At 50.0% G+C, this 15,244-nt stretch overlaps 1 long non-coding RNA gene across 2 annotated transcripts in view; it reads left to right on the forward strand.

The window, feature by feature from the left end:
* The window catches only part of LOC143942019 (uncharacterized), a 121,170-nt gene that overhangs the window by 85,450 nt on the left and 20,476 nt on the right, over positions 1 to 15,244 (forward strand). The window contains exon 3 of one of the 2 annotated variants that reach the window (XR_013264634.1): positions 1,414 to 1,530. The exons of the other annotated variant lie outside the window; for it this stretch is intronic. This is a non-coding gene — a long non-coding RNA (uncharacterized LOC143942019). Of the gene's footprint in view, positions 1 to 1,413; positions 1,531 to 15,244 lie in introns of those variants that run through there. 2 annotated transcript variants of the gene reach the window in all.

The following is a 15,244-nucleotide window of genomic DNA, read 5'->3' on the forward strand; positions in this document are numbered from 1 at the left end:
ACCTAAGGAGAGAAAATCTCTGACTGTTGTTGTTAACCCCTGCCACACTCAGTTTAAAGTTTTACTAAACCCAGTTAGGGGAATAGTGTCCTCACACCCTTGTTCTGTGTCCTGGAGTATCCAACAGCTCCCTAATCAATATAGTTACATAGTAGGCGAGGTTGATACAAGTCCATCAAGTCCAACCTATGTGTGTTATTATATGTCAGTATTACATTGTATATCCCTGTATGTTGTGGTCGTTAAGGGGCTTATCTAATATTTTTTTGGAAATTATCGATGCCCCTCACTGAAACCACTGCCTGTGGAAGAGAATCACATCCTTGCCGCTCTTACAGTAAAGAATCCTCTACACAGTTTAAGGTTAAACCTCTTGTCTTCTAATTTTATTGAATGACCACGTGTCTTATTAAATTCCCTTTCTCTGAAAAGTTTTATCTCTATTGTGGGGTCACCAGTACGGTATTTGTAAATTGAAATCATATCCCCTCTCAAGCATCCTCAAGTTCAGTGCTTGCAAACTTTCCTTATAACTAATATCCTCCAGACCCTTTATTAGTTTTGTTGCCCTTCTTTGTACTCGCTCCATTTCCAGTACATTCTCCCTGAGGACTGGTGCCCAGAACTGGACAGCATACTCCAGGTGCGGCCGGACCAGAGTCTTGTATAGCGGGAGAATTATCATTTTATCTCTGGAGTTGATCCCTTTTTAATGCATTCTAATATCGTTTGTTTTACTTGCAGCAGCTTGGCATTGCATGCCATTGCTGAGCCTATCATCTACTAGGACCCTCAGGTCCTTTTCCATCCTAGATTCCCCCAGAGGTTCAATCCAAGTTGATCAGCATAAAACTGTTAAAAGGCAACCCCTAACCCCCTACCTAGACTATTTTGTGAGCCAGAGGAGTGGAAGTTGCTGTGTGCCTGGCTGCTGCTATACAGAGAAAAATAACCCTGGGAATACAAACCAACGGCACTTACGGCATAGCGCTACACCATGTAAAGGATATGAAGAGATCTAGACATGTTTGTAATCCATATCAAGAGAGCAGCCCAGCATAACAACCATGGTTCCCTCCATACAGTATATACAGTTGAAGGAGTGATTTACCTACCCAAGGACAGGAAATGTGTTATTTGCAGGGTTACCAGTTGAAAATAAAGCAAAATGTGTTTAAAAAAAGGTTACAAATGCAGCCACCACGCAAAGGACTATTAAATGTAATATAAGACATTTTTGGTTTCAGGTTTAGATACATTTTGGATCACAGAATGTTTGCAAGCATGCTATCTTATGCTAGACATCTGAGTATAGATAACAAAACCCAGAACCAAAAATGTTATATATGGAAGCTTACCAATCCTTGGATGTGGTGGCTACATTCATTTTCTTTTTTCCCTTTTTTTCACTAGGTGATTCTGCCAGGAACCCACTTCCTGTCCTAGGGATACAAGACTCACTCACCCAGGACGACAGGACTACTGAAACCTCCCCCTCTTCTCCTTAAAATAGAACAGAGGGGTTTTCGAGTCCACAGAGAAAACTAGGAACAATGAAAAAGGGAAGCCCGAAAACGTAGGCTGGACGGAGGTGCAGGGCTGGCATGACTGATGCTAGGTAGCCCCTATAGGGTTAATCCTAGTGAGAAGACAGAGGGAGGGGTGGAACTGCAGGAAGGGAAGAGGAGAGGGCGGAGTGATATAAATGTAAGGGGAGGAGCCACGGCAGGAAGCGTGGGGTCATAAGGAAGAAGTTGCTCAGGCGTGTGGACACACAGGACAAGCTCCAGCGGCACGGTGACTCCGCGGGCGGGACGGGTGGGTGTTTAGCACACGGGGAGGCTTTTACTGGACTGTCCTAGCATGGGGGACGTAGCGGAGCTTTTGGAGCGGCTCCGGGCGGCAGCGGGAACACGTGGGGCGGACTGGTTACAGGAGCAGGTGGCGGCCATAACACGTGCGGCGGCGGGGGGCCAGTAGAGGGGGGGATGGCACACCACGCGCTCGGCGGTCCAGGCCACCGGAGCGCTTCTCACCTGGCCCCTCCACCAGAGTCCAGCGCCCTACCAGGAGCCCGATAGCGGACCCGCCGCCCCCCCCCGCGAAACGGTCCTCAGCGGGGGCTCGGGGGGGGTCCGGGCGGAATCCTATTCGTGGGCGGGACTCGGGGAGCGGGGGCTTGGAGTCAGCAGTCACCCCCTCCCCACTGGCGCGGTCAGGGGACGGACGGAGCACGGTCCCCCTTGCGGCCGCGGTGCTGCCGCCGCGGGGGGAGACCCGGCGGAGGAGATCCAGCGACACACCTGCGCGTCCGCTACCAGACGCGGCGGGCAGGTCGGAGCGGAGCCGAAGTGGAGCCCGGAGGGTGGACGGGGACAGGCCTACGGGGCCCGCACGGGGACGCAGTGCGGGCGCCTTGCTCGGCAGGAGGGTCGGTCGGGCCTGCTGCGACGACAGAGCATCTACTAGCACAGCTGCTGCACCCCCGGGCTGCTCCACGGCCGGAGGGTCTGCTACGCCTATGCCGTCCGAGGCAGATGCGCGTTCCGAAGGGGAGCTGTCGGGTTCTGAAGAGGACGTCCTGGGTCGAGTGGCGGCGGCTGGAGTTTCCGGAGGGACGGCTGACGGGAGGGGACCCACGCAGCCAGGTAAGGGGCTTCATTTTCCTTCTCACGTTTTGCCTGATGCTTTGGGGTGTCTGTCGGGGGGAGTAGGTGGGGGCGCGGCATGGGGCCGCGCGGGGGGGGGGGGGGGGGGGTGCCGCGGGAGGCGGGCGGTTTGCCTGCCTCAGGCGGGACCCAGGGATCGTTGCAGGCGCTGTTGGGGGGTTTACAGGATCTGCTGCAGAGGTTTGCGTCCGCGGGCCCCCCGCAGGTTGCACCTTGGGTGGGTGGTCTGGGGGCTGGGTTGGGCTCGAGTTCCCTTCCGGGGGACGGGGCGTCCCGTGGGGGTGAGGTATTACAGGGGCCCGGGGCTGGGGTGTCAGCGTCGCTGGAGGCGGGCTCCCCCTCGGGGGTGCAGGCGCCGGTGTCCGGGAGTGTGGAGGTAAGTTCGCGGCAGGAGGCGACGGTGGCTGGAGCATCCTCGGTAAGTACGGGGGACGACCTGACGGCAAAGGAGGCCGCGGCTCGGGTGGATTTGGTGCGGCTGGCGGACGCGGCTAGGTGTGAGGTTTATGTCTGTTACGAAGGGCCGTTGGGGGCGCATCTCAAGCAGGAGGTGCGGGAGAAGATCAAGAAGGGTGAGTATGTGGAGATCTTTTCGTTGCTTCCCTTGGAAAAATTCAATCTGGATAGGGTAAAGCCAGATAGCTCCAAAAAAGATGATGAGGAGAAGAGGCGGTATCGGCTGATACCGCGGACTTTCCCCAATTGGCTGCAGGCGTTTGCCATTCTGGCCAGCGTGATTGGCGAAACGGCGCCGGAGCATTGCTCGGCCCTGTTTTGTTACATGGACGCTATCGGGGAGACGCATAGGGTGTATGGGGGTACGGCTTGGCTGCGTTACGACGAGCAGTTTAGGCAACGGCGGGCGGTGCGGCCTGATATTCGGTGGGACCACAAGGATATCAGCCTTTGGATGCGGTTGATGGCGTCGGCGCGGACGCCGTCGCAGTTTTTTCAGGGGGGGGCCGGGGGAACCCCCGCCTCGGGACTTCCGGCCGGGAAAAAAATGGGCGTCTGCTGGCAGTTTAACGAGGGGGCCTGCAAGTTCGGGGGGTCCTGTCGATTTAAACATGAGTGTTCCGGTTGCGGTGGCTCTCACTCCCTCTCCCGTTGTTTTAAAAAGGGCAAGCGCGCCGGGGAACCTGCGTTCAAGGGGAGCAACCCCGGTGAGGGTGGAAAGGATGCGTCCTTTTCTAAATAGGTACCCGGACAAAAGGGCTGCGCGGGTGCTGGGGGAGGGGTTTGCGGTGGGGTTTCGGATTCCGTGTTCGTTAGAAGTGGTTCCGCCGTTGGCTAGGAACTTGAGGTCCGCCTTGCAGCATCCGGGGGTGGTTAGCGAAAAATTGGCTAAGGAGGTTGCCTTGGGTAGGATGAGTGGCCCGTTCGTGGAACAGCCGTTGCCGGTTTTGGTGGTGTCGCCGTTGGGGGTGGTGCCTAAGAAGGAGCCTAACAAGTTCCGGCTTATCCATCATCTGTCCTTCCCAAAGGGGGGTTCCGTGAACGATGCCATCGATCCCGAGGCCTGCACGGTGTCTTACACGTCGTTTGACGCGGCGGTGGGCTGGGTGCGGCGTTACGGTAAGGGGGCCCTTATGGCGAAGTCTGACATTGAAGCGGCTTTTCGGCTGTTGCCGGTGCACCCGGAGAGCTTTTGGCTCTTGGGGTGTTCTTGGCAGGACCGGTTTTACGTGGACCAGTGCTTGCCCATGGGCTGTTCCGTCTCCTGTGCCTTGTTTGAACTGTTTAGTTCATTCTTGGAATGGGTGGTGCGCGACGTGTCGGGCTGGGCGTCGGTGATTCACTACCTGGACGACTTTCTCGTCGTGGGCCCCCCGTCCTCCAATGTGTGTGCGATCCTGTTGGCCACGTTGCAGCACATTGCGGATCGTTTTGGGGTGCCGTTAGCGGCCGACAAAACAGAGGGGCCGGCCACGGTCTTGAGTTTTTTGGGCATTGAAATAGACACCGAGGTGATGGAGTGCCGCTTACCGGAGGACAAAGTCGAGGGACTGAAGCAGGAGCTGAGGGAGTTGGTCGGCGTGCGGAAAGTGCAGCTACGGAAGTTGCAGTCGGTCCTGGGTAAGTTGAATTTTGCCTGCCGGATCATTCCGATGGGGCGGATATTTTGCCGACGGCTGTCGGGGGCTACGGCGGGTGTTCTGGTTCCGACCCACTTCATTCGTTTGACAAGGGAACTTAGGGAGGACTTGAGGATTTGGCAGACCTTTTTGGAAGGCTTCAACGGACGGTCGGTGTGGATGAAGGTGCCGGTGAGTAATTTTGACGTGGAGTTGGTGACGGATGCGGCAGGGTCAGCGGGCTATGGGGCCTTTTTTCAGGGGCAATGGAGCGCGGAGGCGTGGCCCCGGTCGTGGGTAGAGGCGGGGTATGCGAAGAACCTGGTGCTGCTGGAATTGTTTCCGGTGGTGCTGGCTATGGAACTGTGGGGGGAGTCGTGCCGGGATCTGAAGATCAGGTTGCACTGTGACAACATGGGCGTGGTGCAGGTGATCAATCGGATGTCGGCGTCTTCGCAGCCGGTGATCCGGCTGCTGCGCCACCTGGTGCTGAGGTGTTTGCAAGCGAACATATTTTTGTATGCAGTTCACGTACCGGGGGTGGACAATAACGTGGCTGATGCCTTGTCTCGATTCCAGTGGGAGCGGTTTCGGGCGTTGGCTCCGGAGGCGGCGAGCGAGGGGATCCCCTGCCCGGGGTGGCTCTGGGAGGTTGCGTTGGAATCGCCACGGACTGGATCAGGAGGTCGGTGAGCGGTGCGACCTGGGCAGCATACAGTAAGGTGTGGAAGGAATGGATGGACTTTACACGGCTAGCGGACGCTGAGCTGGGTGGGGGTGGCGATCAGGGGCTGTTGGTGTTGTGCTTTGTAGCTAAGATCATGGAACGCTTGGGGTCGGTGTCTTTGCTTGAGCGTAAGCTTGCGGCGCTGGCCTTTTGGTTTAAGTTGCGGGGGAGGTTGATTACACAAAAAGTTTTTGGGTCAAGCAGGCGGTTAAGGGGTACAAGAAGGGCAATCCACGAAGGGATATGAGGAGGCCGGTGACCTCCCAGGTCTTGCAGGTTATCTGCGAGCGGTTGGGGGAACAGTGCACTTCTGATTATGAGGTGCGGTTGTTCCGAGCCGCTTTTTCGTTGGCGTTTTTTGGGGCTTTTCGGGAGGGGGAGTTGGTCAGTCCGGCAAAGACTGTTGGGGGGGGTCTGTTGGGTCAAGATGTGACCTTGGGAGCTGATAGGGTGCGTTTGCGGCTGCGTAGGTCTAAGACGGATCAGACTGGGACTGGGGTGGACGTATGGTTGTTTGCGCTGCCGGGGTCCGGAGTATGCCCGGTGAGGGTGGTTTCGGAATTCCTGGGGGTTCGGCCGCAAGGGGTGGGCCCGTTGCTGGTGCATCAAGACGGCACCTTTTTATCTCGTTTTCAGTTTGTGGCTGTGTTTAGGAGGTGTCTGCGGGCCGGGGGTTTGGATTGCTCTCAATTTGCCTCCCACTCCTTCCGCATTGGGGCAGCCACTGAGGCGGCCAGGTGCGGGTTGGACGAGGCTGTGGTCAAGAGGATTGGGCGCTGGGAATCACGGAGGTTTAGGTCGTACGTGCGGCCACACCTGATGTAAGCGGAGCTCGGGGTTTTGGTTCATGTTTTACAGGTGGTGGGGGGGGGGGTGTATGTGTTAAGTGGTCGTGGTCGGGTTTTGCATAGTTGCTTTAGTATTTTGTTTTTCCTTTCAGATGGAGGTCGCGAACGCCTCGTCTGGATTTTGGGGCACTCCTATGTTTTTTGGGGTGCCAGGAGAGCAGATGTCAGGCCAGAAGGAAGGCAGCTGGGGATTTCCCGGGGGGAGGCAAGCATACGGTGGTTGGGGATCCCCGGGCTTAAATGGGAAAGGGTGGTGCCGGAGTTTCATAGGTACGCCAGACTGGATAGGCCCCCGGATGTGTTGGTGTTGCATGTGGGGGGGAACGACTTGGGGGTCCGGTCCACCAGGGATATCGTTTCGGATGTAAAGAGGGATTTTCTCATGCTCCGGAGGGATTTTCCGAGTATGGTGGTGATTTGGTCGGACATTGTTGCGCGGACCGCATGGCGTATGGCTCGCTCGGTGGTTCGACTCAACAAGGCTAGGATTAAGGTTAATAAGGCCCTGGGGAGGTTTGTGTCCCGGAATGGGGGATTGGTGATACGGCACACGGAGTTGGAGGTGAACGTGGGCATGTACCTTAGGGGGGATGGAGTACATCTCACGGCAGTAGGAACTGACCTTTGGACCCTGGGGGTGCAGGGGGGGATTGAGAGGGCTCTGCGGGTGTGGAGGGGCCCTTAAGGCTAAGGTGGTCAGCCTTGCGGGCGGTGGCGGTGTCTTTGGTCTTTGACGGGGTAAAGGAAATTAGGTGATGGAACGGTGTGGGGGGCTCATAGCTGGTATGTCCCCCTTTTTGGTGTATCCCAGTGGAAGGGTAGGCTGGGATACGGGTTTGGTGACACTGCGGGAAGGTGGGGGTTGTCTCCGGGCTGTTAAACTGCCGGAGGCCTTGTATGGTACAAAATTTGGTCCCGCAGTGGGTTTGGAAAAGGGTAACGTTAAATGGAACCGAGGTACCGTCAAAGACCAAACGACTGGGAGTTGTAATTGCTGCTGCAAGATATATATATATATAAGTATGTTTCTATTTAACATTAAAGTTATTTATTTTATTTTGGTTAAAGGTTTTTTGGTTAAAATAAAAGGCTGCTATGGCCAATTTATACTCCAAACTCCGGTGTGGTCTATTTATTGGGAATGGGGGAGGGAAATGGAACGGTACAGGTATGGGTAGTAAAAGGGAATATTTACGGAAGGGGTAATTACCGAATGCATAGGTCATGGTAAAAATGGAGCAGTGGCAGAGAGAGCACAGGAAGTTATCAACAAGAGTCCTGGCGGGGTCATCAGATTTTTTTTTTGCACTGTTATAAATGGTATTTGTAACAGACTAAAATATTGCAGAAAAGATAAGTTCGTTGTTAGGGTTTACATATCTTTTAAAGCTTGGGCAACAAAAGAAAGAAAAATCCCTTCCATCTTTAAAAAATTAAAGGGGGATTCTTCTTCCAGCACTCGCTATCATAATATAAAAGCAGCGTGGCTGTCATTAATGCACAGAGTTCTGTGAATGAATGAACTACAAGTACCATTTTTCCTTGCGTTAGACTTGTAGTTTTCAATGAACTGTGAGGGCACTGATTAGCGCTCTTGTAGTTCATTGTTCTTCGTGCTGTAATGGTGATTTTTACCTACCTCACTTATACGCTTAATGATAAATTGCCATTACAGTGCTCCTCAATAATAAGGGAGGTATAAGCAGACAGATTTACTTAAAGTCTGCAGGAGCCTGACATTGGACTTGTGGTCTACTGATCACAGGTGCAATGCTTTCTAGGCTCCTGTGGGGAAAAAAAGAACAAATTCCCCTTTTTTTTCCTCTGCCAAAATATGCACATTTATTATTTTTTTCCCAAAAAGTGAACTTATCCTTTCGATCTGAGCCTTGTATAGGAAGGATCTTTGCCAAATGTTCTTGCTGTCCTGTGACCCTGATCCTAAAAATTATACTGACTTTGTTACTGACCAGGCTTCCAGATGATGTGCTTTTGGATTATCCCTGTCTGCTTATGATTGCTGCTCATCTCCATTAACTACCTTGGCCTGGACTTCTGGCCAAGATTATGATTAATGACTTTGTACCTTGCTATCTGCATGTTGCCAACCTCTGCTTATTCTTGACCCTGACCCTGCCTACGATTTGGTGCCTTTTTTGATCGGCTGTTTCTGGACTCAGCTTCTGTCTTGACTCCACTCATAAATTAACTTTTTGTATCCATTGTGTACCACTAGCTGCGTCCCTGCTCATCGAATACCAGCATGTAAGGGGGTAGGTGGGTGATAATGGACCTTTCCTCCATGTTTTCCCATTAACTCATTGGGCGCCAAGTCTGGGTCACATTAGAGGACTACCCCCCCAGGCTGGGTTCTTCTTGGCTATGCTAGGCACCTGTGACAGGATCACATGGGGTACCTTTACTCCTTTGCCATTTTCATTCCTGCTCCAGGACAAGGCTGAGGCTGCCGCAGCGGAATACACAACCTTAAAGTGGTTGTAAACCCTCCCCCACAACTTTGTCCCATGTAAATCAGCATAAAAACCCTAATGAACACTGCTTGTAGATCTTCTTACCTGCTTAGTATTGTTGTAATCCTTGTTGTTCTGTAGAAAGAAGTCACTGAGCATGCCCAGATCTCCCCTGATTTACAGCACATTCACTATGTGCTTATCTATCTGTTATCAGGACTTCCTATGGCACTAAACTGAACTCTGCTAATCACTCAGAGCTTCCTTCTACATACCATGTGACCATGTGACCTCACATACAGTCTAAACCTGGCCACTACTGCATTCTTATCAGCTGAAGCTGATAAGTCTGACAAAGGGAAACATTAGACATCGGCACAAGTAAATACTATGAAATAAACAAGTAAGCTATGAACAGGGAAGCAGGGTTGCCATAGAAACGTTGGATTGAGAAGGAGGCTTGGTTAACAGTACAGGAAGTGCTCAATGTAAGGGCGGAAATACACTCCACTGTGGACTCAGAAAACAATACTTAAGATGGTGCTGTCTAACCCTTGAAAACAAGTTTTTAAGGTTTCTTTAAACACATAAGTAATGTGCGATTTGGGCTGGATTACAGTGGCTATAGTCTGATAATTACTTATTATAATGGACTAAATGAAAAGAAGCATCAGAGTGAGAGAGTTTACTTCCTCTTCAAGCAGGACCTCTGCTTTTAGAGACACTGTGTACACTTGCACCATAAGTGTTCTCCAGTTAACATTCAGGGTGCCCATGACTATGTACAGGTTCTCTGTAACTTGCATTTAGGAGGGACATGCTAAGCCTTGCCCACATCCACCTGCCCAGCATATTACCGCCCCCTCACTCCCAGTAACAGTATAGGGTCCAGCCATGCACATTGCGCGAACTCCATTCATGCACTCCATGCATTAACTCTTGCATACCTGTGTACAGGCCTGGGATCTCTGCAGCGAAAATCTGCTACCATTGCTATGGGAAATGGGCAGCTCACGGTGAAGGTGTCAACAACAACTCCCTCCTGCAAGAGGCTATCCCACCTCTCTCAGAGAGGCGCTTAACGGCAGGCTGCTTGGTAAACTTTCATTACCCTAGGGAACCACTTGCATCTTCACTCTGTACTAATTCCTCGTCCTGATGTCTTCATACCCCAAATACTTTAGTGACCTGAATTCTGGAAAGGTGCTGGTTACTTGCTTAGCACCCCTTTAGGAACCTCAGACCAGGCGGGAAGAACGTTTTAAAGCTTTACATGGAAAAGTGCAACATATTACAAAGTCCACATGCAAAAACAATATTTATTCCTACATCCCTAATCCTAACTCATGCTATGTGTTGCCCCGGCATACCTGCAAAGGTAAAAATCAGGTGATTCATAAATGGAATTTACCAGTGCTGGATTTTCAGGGGCGAACCCCAGGTCCTGGTGATCTTTACATGATGGCAATAGTAGCAGCAGGCAACATTCTCTCACTCCCTGATTCTCTCCCTTACAGGGCTCTCTGCTTTGAACCACTGACCATCTGTTATAGCACAGGATCAGTGAGTGTGACCCCAAAAAAACAGCCAAAACCAAAGACCTGGGAAAACATTAACCCTTACCCTCCGGTCCGGGGCAGCACCAACTGGCATAATTTTCACCCACTTACAAGCACTCCCTAGTTCCATTCTTCATTGTCTCAGCTTCAAGGTGTGCTTGGATGGGAATTGTGAAAATGGCCACCCTTGTCATCTTGGGATCCTCACACAGGTATAAGACCGAATGCTGTCAAAAAATGCTCTCCCACAGGGAGACAAGAACCACATCCAAGCAACACAGGGCTCATGTTGTATGTTGTAAAAAAAAAAACACAGGTTAACAGCAATCTCAAATGTAAATGTATAAATAAATCAATCCTCCATCAGCAATTCCATAAAATGACAACATTATTAATAGTAACCCAGAATATCCTTCACACATCACAACAGGCAGTTTACCAAGTGTCTCAATATTATGACAAAGTATTTGACTTGGTACAGATCACTGGGAACACATTCCCATCTACGCTGTTTCCAAGGATGATTATATGATTCAGCATATAATCTAAATACATTTTAGTTTTGTTTTTTAATCAAATGTGGCGCCGGCTCCTGAAGAGCACGCGCTATATGTTTTGAAATTTAATGTTACACCTAAACTGCAATTTGGTTTGGGTATAATTGTTCCAAATTTTGACCTCAGCATCAGTCTGACTGGACTGTGGGGTGTTCGGCCTGGCCATAGGGGGCACTGTCTCTTCTGGCAGGCATGGAAACACAGTCTGGTTGGGTGCTTTAAGGTTACTTTCTCTCGGAGCCAGCCCAGTGGGAGTGTCACTCTTGCTGTGCTTTCTGGGAGAGGGTACTTAAGATGCGGACGTCACGTGGTTCGGGGTTCCGGTCCAGAGGTATGTTCTGACTCCATGGTCCTGGTCCTCCTGACCAGCCCCCAGGAAGGCTATGTATGGCCTGGGGTGCGGATCCACTTGACTTTAGGTCTCGGGGCTGGCTAACCTGAGGCAGGGAAACTAAGGAAAGGATTCGGAGGTGGTCCGGTGCCGTCTCCGGTCGCTGAGAGGCCCAGCAACTTCGTAGCTATCCAGGGGAGAAGGCCACGCATGGGTTGGCTTCTTAGCAAGAGCCTGGTAGGGCTGAAGTACCTAAGTGAATCCAGTTTCGTGGGTATCGCCAAACTGGCTGAAAGATGCTGGTACCACACGAGTGTTCTACAAGTCTTAGTTTCCTACGTGTTCTACAACAAAGTCTGTGGCAGAGACATATTCCTGATTTAAGCACCTTGTTGGCTGCTAGGCCTTGTGAGAGAGGGACTATCCAACTTGAGTGAACACCCAGCTGTGAATGGCTATTCTCTGGATTTAGTCAAAGTAAGCAGTTCTCTATTATTGACTTTTGATCCTATACTAAGAGACTGTTCGTTAACTACGTTTTTACAAATAAAAATCCCTGTGGATCTGTCATCAGTTTCTGGGCCATCTATCACGGGAAACCCCTAGACGCAAATCGAGGTGAAGAAGGTAACGGTAAGCCCAATTAAACCAGCAGCTTCTTCAGGGGTTAGTGCTACACAAGATTTAAAATTTTTTTTTGCATACCACTTGAGGCCACAAAATATCTTCTTCACTTGCATAGTTTACATAGTATGGTCTTAGTTAATTAGTAAGGTTGAATAAGGACACCAGTCCATCCTGAGTGAGTGTCTACAATTGTCCCTATCCCTGTACATTGCACACTCACATTGGTCCCTACCCTCAAGGAGCCCACAATCCAAGGTCCCCATTCATATACTAGGGCCAATTTTGGACAGAAGCCAATTAACCTACCTGCATGTCTTTGGAGTGTGGGATGAAACCCATGCAGGCACAGGGAGAACATGCAAACTCCAGGTAGGTAGTGTCATGATTGGAATTCAAACCAGCGACCCTTTTTACTGCTAAGTGAGAGTACTAACCACTACACCCTGTGCCACCACTGTGGTCTGGTTGAGGTGAGTTCATATCATAATAATAAAAAAAGCTGGAGGGGTAAAATTCAAACGAAAAATCGAAATAACCAGACCTAAGAATTTTATAGTTAACAATGAGAGTAGAACCACTCCTGTTCTTCCAAATACCGCTTAAAGAGGTTGTAACCCTCCCTATATTATTTGTACCTATAAATAAGCCTAGAATAATGCCCTGTACACACGGTCAGACTTTCCGATGGAAAATGTGCGATCGGATCGGAGAATCCGATCGTGTGTGGGCTCCATTGGACTTTTTCCGTCGGAAATTTCCGACACACAAAGTTTGAGAGCTGGATATAAAATTTTCCGACAACAAAATCTGATCGTTTAAATTCCGATCGTGTGTAGACAATTCCGACGGACAAAGTGCCACGCATGCCCAGAATAATTTACGAGACTAAAGCTATTGGCTACTGCCCTCTTTACAGTCCCGTCGTACATGTTCTACGTCACCGTGTTCAGAACGATCAGATTTTCCGACAACTTTGTGTGACCGTGTGTATGCAAGACAAGTTTGGGCCAAAATCCATCAGAAAAAATCCAACGGATTTTGTCATCGGAATGTCCGACCACGTGTACAGGGCATAAAACTTACCTATAGGTACTGTAAATATCTCCTAAACATGCGCCGTTTAGGAGATATTTACTGTATACTGTGCCGATCATATCATCGGTGCATGCGCTCTGAAGGAACGGCCGCCCGTGAGTTTCTTCTGAAGCGTGTGCGGTGACCGGCAGCTCCAATGCACATGCATGGGAATGACGTCATGCATCTCTGGACCAGTCACACAGTCCGTGGCCCAGGAAGGAAGGAGGCCAAAGATGGATGAAGCCTGCAGCGGGGACAGCACGGGCTTCCTTTGCAGGTAAGTGTCACATAATGTGCTAGTATGCGATGCATACTAGCACATTATGCCTTTACAGGACAAGTCCAATTTAATCTGATTCAAGCTGTACTTGATCGTACTTCCAGGGAGGCTAAGTGGTTCTAAAGGCTCAAGGTGTTTTTACCCTCATGCATTCTATGCATGAAGGTAAAAAACCTTCTCTGTGCAGCAGCGCCCCCCCCTAATACTTATCTGAGCAGAATGTCTATCCAGCGGTGTGCACGAGAAACTGGGCTCTTCAGAAACTCTCCCTCCTCATTGTCAAGCCCAGCCTGTGAATCAAAGATGGACACACAGGGCAGAGACTCGTGACCCCTTTGCAAGCTGTTTGCTTTGGGGGCACTTGACAGGAGGGAGGGGCCAGGAACACCAGCGGGGGACCCAAGAAGAGGAGGATCTGGGATGTTCTGTGCAAAACCACAGCACATGTATAACATGTTGTTTTTTAAATTGCCTTTAATATGATTTTCAATATTTAAATAATTTCATGTTGACGTTGGGGAAAAAAGGAGGAAGACAGAATATAAGTGGATTAAACTTTAGTTTTACCTATTAATAGATACTGACTATATGCATTAATTAGCCTATGAAAATATAGAATACTATGCATATAAACAAATGTCTCTTAGTTTACTTTGCAGTCGGTAAAATGTAGATACCTTCAAACACAATAGTCTACCTTTAGGTCTTGGGAATGGGAAAATACAGTCTGCCGGTAGCTATGCAAGTGCATTTTTTTTTTTTTTTTTTTTTTCAGAATTGCTGAGAGATTTTGGTCTCTGGTTTGCCAAGGAAAGGTCTTAGCAATTCCTCTGGGGACAGCACAGATTGATTTATGATATCAACAAGCTGTTTGGAGAAAATTGAAGTCTGTATGGTTCAGTCATGGTCCTTATTTATCTTCATTATACTTCGTCTGAGCGGACATTTGATACAGCGGCTTGCTTCCTGGTTAATTGATTGCAGAATTTAAGAATCACTTCGCTGTGGCATTTTCTTTATGTACAGCTTAGGCTTGAACGCTAAACATTTATTATGAAATAGAGAAGAAAATGAAAAGATATGTAAGGTACATGTATGCACACACCTGCGAGATGCCCAAGCTCTCATGCCGTTCGCATTCATTTGCGATTGGAGCAACTTGCAGTTGCATGGCTGTGTTTTAGAAAATGACTAAAATATTGCAGGGACCTGGACATGTCAATTATAAATAGATTAAAATATAAGATGGTTTGATCTATATCATCTATATCAGGGGTCTCCAAACTTTTCAGTAGGAGGGCCATATCATAGATTCTACAAAAATCAGAAGCCAGAAAAAAACTTTATTTATACAATTAAAAATAATAATTAATAACATTTAAATAAATACGTTTTATATGGATCTTTTTTGTAACCCCCATCAGAGCCTTTTTGAAAATCTGTGTCCCATCAAAGCCTCTCCAGGGCTGGTGCTACCACTAGGCAAACTAGGCAGCCTCCTAGGGCACCCTGCTGCCTAGGGCGCCTGGCCACTGGTGTTCCCACTCTCTTCTCTCTGTAGCAGGCAACCAAGTCTCAGCATCAGCAGGCAGCCATTGCGTCATTCGCACATAGTGTCAGAGGCACAGCGCTAGCGGAGGACTGTGTCTGTATTCTGACTCCTGAATGAATGGGAGCAAGCAAACATTCATTGATGGGCACTGGTAGGCTGCATTGATGGGCGCTGGTGAGGCTGCAATTGATGGGTGCTGATGAGGCTGCATTGATGGGCGCTGGTGAGGCTGCATTGATGGGCGCTGGTGAGGCTGCATTGATGGGTGCTGGTGAGGCTGCATTGATGGGCGCTGGTGAGGCTGCAATTGATGGGTTCCGGTAAGGCTGCATTTGACGGGCACTGGTGAGGTTGCATTGATGGGCGCTGGTGAGGCTGCATTTGATGGGAGCTGGTGAGACTGCATTTGATGGGTGCTGGTGGGCTGCATTTGATGGGCACTGGTGGGCTGCATTTGATGGGTGCTTGATT

This window comes from Lithobates pipiens, unplaced genomic scaffold (assembly GCF_037356315.1).
Source record: "Lithobates pipiens isolate NorthernLeopardFrog02 unplaced genomic scaffold, aLitPip1_a1.2 Scaffold_30, whole genome shotgun sequence".
NCBI lineage: Eukaryota > Metazoa > Chordata > Amphibia > Anura > Ranidae > Lithobates > Lithobates pipiens.